This window comes from Phascolarctos cinereus, unplaced genomic scaffold, assembly GCF_003287225.1.
Source record: "Phascolarctos cinereus isolate Bilbo 61053 unplaced genomic scaffold, phaCin_HiC Scaffold_9;HRSCAF=440, whole genome shotgun sequence".
NCBI lineage: Eukaryota > Metazoa > Chordata > Mammalia > Diprotodontia > Phascolarctidae > Phascolarctos > Phascolarctos cinereus.
Window position 1 is genome coordinate 125345202 of NW_027556402.1, and position 3690 is coordinate 125348891.

The following is a 3690-nucleotide window of genomic DNA, read 5'->3' on the forward strand; positions in this document are numbered from 1 at the left end:
ATCAAAATAATTCTGAGGTACTACCTCATATCTATTAGACTGGCTAATAAGAGAAAAGACATAAATGACAAATTTTGGAGGGGATGTAGGGAAAATGAGATACTAATGCATTGTTGGTGGAGTTATGAACTGATCCAACCATTCTGTAGAGCAGTTTGGAACTATGCCCAAAAGGATATAAAAAGCATGCATACCATTTGATCAAGCTGTACCACTGGTAGGTCTATATCCCAAAAGAGATAAAAAATGGAAAGGGAGCTATATGTACAAAAATACTCATAGCAGTTCTTTTCTAGCAGCAAAAAATTAGAAGTTGAGCTGATGTCCATCAACTGGGGAATGGCTAAACAGGTTGTAGTGTGTGATTATGATGGAATACTATTGTGCTATAAGAAAATGATGAGCAGGATGCTTTCAGAAAAACTTGGAAAGACTTGAATGGGCTGATGCAAAGTGAAATGTACTATGTACAAAGTAACATCAATACTGTAAGATGATGAGCTGTGAATAACAGCTATTCTCAGCAATACAACAATCCAAGAAAACTTTGAAGGTCTTATGATGAAAAATGCCATCCATCCTCAGAGAAAGAACTGATGGTGTCTGAATATAGATTGAAGCATACATTTTTTTTTTACTTTATTTTCCTTGAGTTGTTTTGTCTATGTTTTCTTTCACAAGAAGACTATTATGGATGTTTTGCATGACTACACATGTATAACCTATATTGAATTGCTTGCCTTCTCAGTGAGGGGGCAGTGGGGAGGGAGGAAGGGAGATAATTTGGAAGTCAAAGTTTTTTTTAAATGAATATTAAAAATGTTTTTTACATGTAACTAGGCAAAAATGAAATACAAAAATAAAAGCTCCTACTGTATACTAGACACTGTACTAGAAACTGGAGACACATTTATGGAAATAAATATTCCTTACCCTTAAGGAGAATACATCTTACTAGGTATTTTTGCTTTTAGCACTAATTTATTACCATTTCTTAAAGGTTTCACAGATAATTACATTGGAGAGCTACTTAGAAAGTTAGAAAGGAGCCTACTAAGATTTCATTGAAAGCTAATATTACTTTTATACCCATTGCCCTAACATATAGTATATAAGCCCATCCTTATACTCACTTTGGCCTTTGGGGGAAAGAAACATTAAGTGGTTAACCCCTAAAGATGTTCCATTGAAGATGGTGGCAGGAGAATGGACAATTCTTTTGTCTGACTTGGCATCTTCATATATCCCCTAAAAAGGAACCCCTAAAACTGTATCTCTTTTTTTCCCATAGAAGTTATAAAACCGGGATGTAAATTGCTGGTTGGTTCCCCATTTTATTTTATTTTATTTTATTTTATTTTTATTTTATTTGGATAAACATAACCTTGTAATTCTCTACCAACTTACAATATTCCCAAACCTGTGATTTCCATAAGTGTCAAAACATTTATTGTAAGCTCTCTCTTAACTGATATAAATGACAAATCATGTTATTTTATTACTAAACATTTGAGTGACTTGCTAATAGTTATACAGCTAGAATGAATCAGAGACAGAATTTGAACTGAGGTCTTTACTTTAAGGTAAGCTTTGTTTTCATTTATGTGTGATGGCCATTAAGGCTTATGCTTCAATATCTCAATGGATCAAAATAAAGCCTGTGCATTCTTTGAGATACCATGCATATGTTGGCTATCTACCAATTTGTCCACAATGTTAGTTCTCAACTACAATGAACTTTCTCCAAACTCCTAGAGCAATAATTTGACTACTGAATCAGGTACCAGATTATTGTATTATCTTTTTCATATTCCTGCCTCTTCTTTCCTCAATGATGTGTTAAATTCTTTGAAGGTAAAGGATAGATCTTATACTTTCATATTCTTCATCAGACCTGCCATGGTTCTAAATCATCAATAACTACTTATTGAAGTGATTAGGTAGACTAAAGAAGAAAATTTTAGCTCACTTTGAAAAAGATACCTAAGTATATTTATTATAGCATATCTGTTTTGACTCAACTTATTTTATCATGATTTCAGTGGTATTAGAACTATAATATCTAAGAGTAAGGGGAGCTTTGTGGACCACACATTTTACAGAGGTGGAAACTGAGGCCCATAAAAAGGAAGCTTCTTGGTCCAGATCATGCAGCTAGTCTGTGTTTTTACTAATTTAGAGATGGGCATCTCTAAATGCCTAATACAACATGCTCTGTGATAGACTACTTACCTTAAAATACTGTGGAAACAAAATTAGGAAGTCTCAAGACTAATAATGTAATTTTGTTTTTAAATGATGATGAAATATGCCCAAGCCCTAACTATGTACTATGAGTTAATAACTCCTAATTATTTAAGAAACCATGGAGTATGAACTTGCAATAAGTGTGAACTGAAGTTCAAGTACTGTTTCTGAAAACTGCTAGCTCACTGTGGCTGTGCTGTTCAGCCAATCTGGGTGTTCCTCTCATTTTCTGAATTCAACAAAATTTAACAGATTATAAGCTCCTTCATGGCAGGGAGGATTGGGTTTTTGTCTTTACATAACATGTATTTATCATAGGGCTTAGCAGATAGTAGGTGCTTAATAAATGCTTATTAATTGATATATTTTTGAAATAAAACTAATAATATCCACAGGGCAATTATGAGGATCACAACATTATGTAGGTATTTTGGACACTTTAAAACAACATATAAATGTTTGCTGCTGTTTTCATTTTCCAACTAGGGCTAGATTTTTTTCAAGATTTTGGGTGTGTCTATAACACCAAATCGAAAACTGAGGTAATTATTGCAATCATTATTATCTATTAATCTACTTTTGCTTCAATAATTTGGCTACTTCATTTGGAAACATATTCTGGGCTTAATTTTCTAGCAAATGATTTTAGAAACAAAATAAATCTTGAGGATTATCAGATGCAATCCTTTCTTTTTTTTTTCCAGATACGTAAACTGAAGCCCAGAAACTTCCGTTCAATGATTTGCCTAAGGTCACACAGCTAATCATTTGTGAAGCTCTAATAACTACCTCTTTTTCCTTTTCTTTTATATGTATGAGCTGACTTCAATAGAGAATTTCTTAGATCTTGAGATTAACTAATGTCTCCAATGGAACCAATAATTTGCTTTCATGCATTTATGTGGATTCTCCAGATGAAATATGTTCACATATTTCATGTTATGTATTTTGGCCAGGGTCACAGTTATGGGGTTCCAGGATAAATAGCACATTGTGATACCTGGCCCAAATACTTTTATAAATATGAAATTAACTTGAAGTGGAAACTTAATGGAAAAAGGAGAGGGATCAATATAACCTGGTTGGTATATAGAGAAAGTAGTGAGAGGTAGAAAACTCATGTTCTTTGTTGCTTTGTCCCTTGGAGATAGTTGATAAGTGTGTGTGTGTGTGTGTGTGTGTGTGTGTGTGTGTGTGTATGTGTGTACACATAGAGAAACAGAGCAATACAGAAACAAAAAGCAAGAGATTGAAGAAGCAGAGACAGAGGCAAAGGGATGCAGAGTATAGAGTGTGGATGATGGAGAGTCTGGGAGTTCATCAGCTCATAAATGATTGTATGCCTGATTGATAGAACTACTTCTTTCTCCACATACTTAAGAGAAGTCAAAAAAGGAAACAAACTAAGGACAAAATGGCATAATTAAACATAAATAAGAGGCC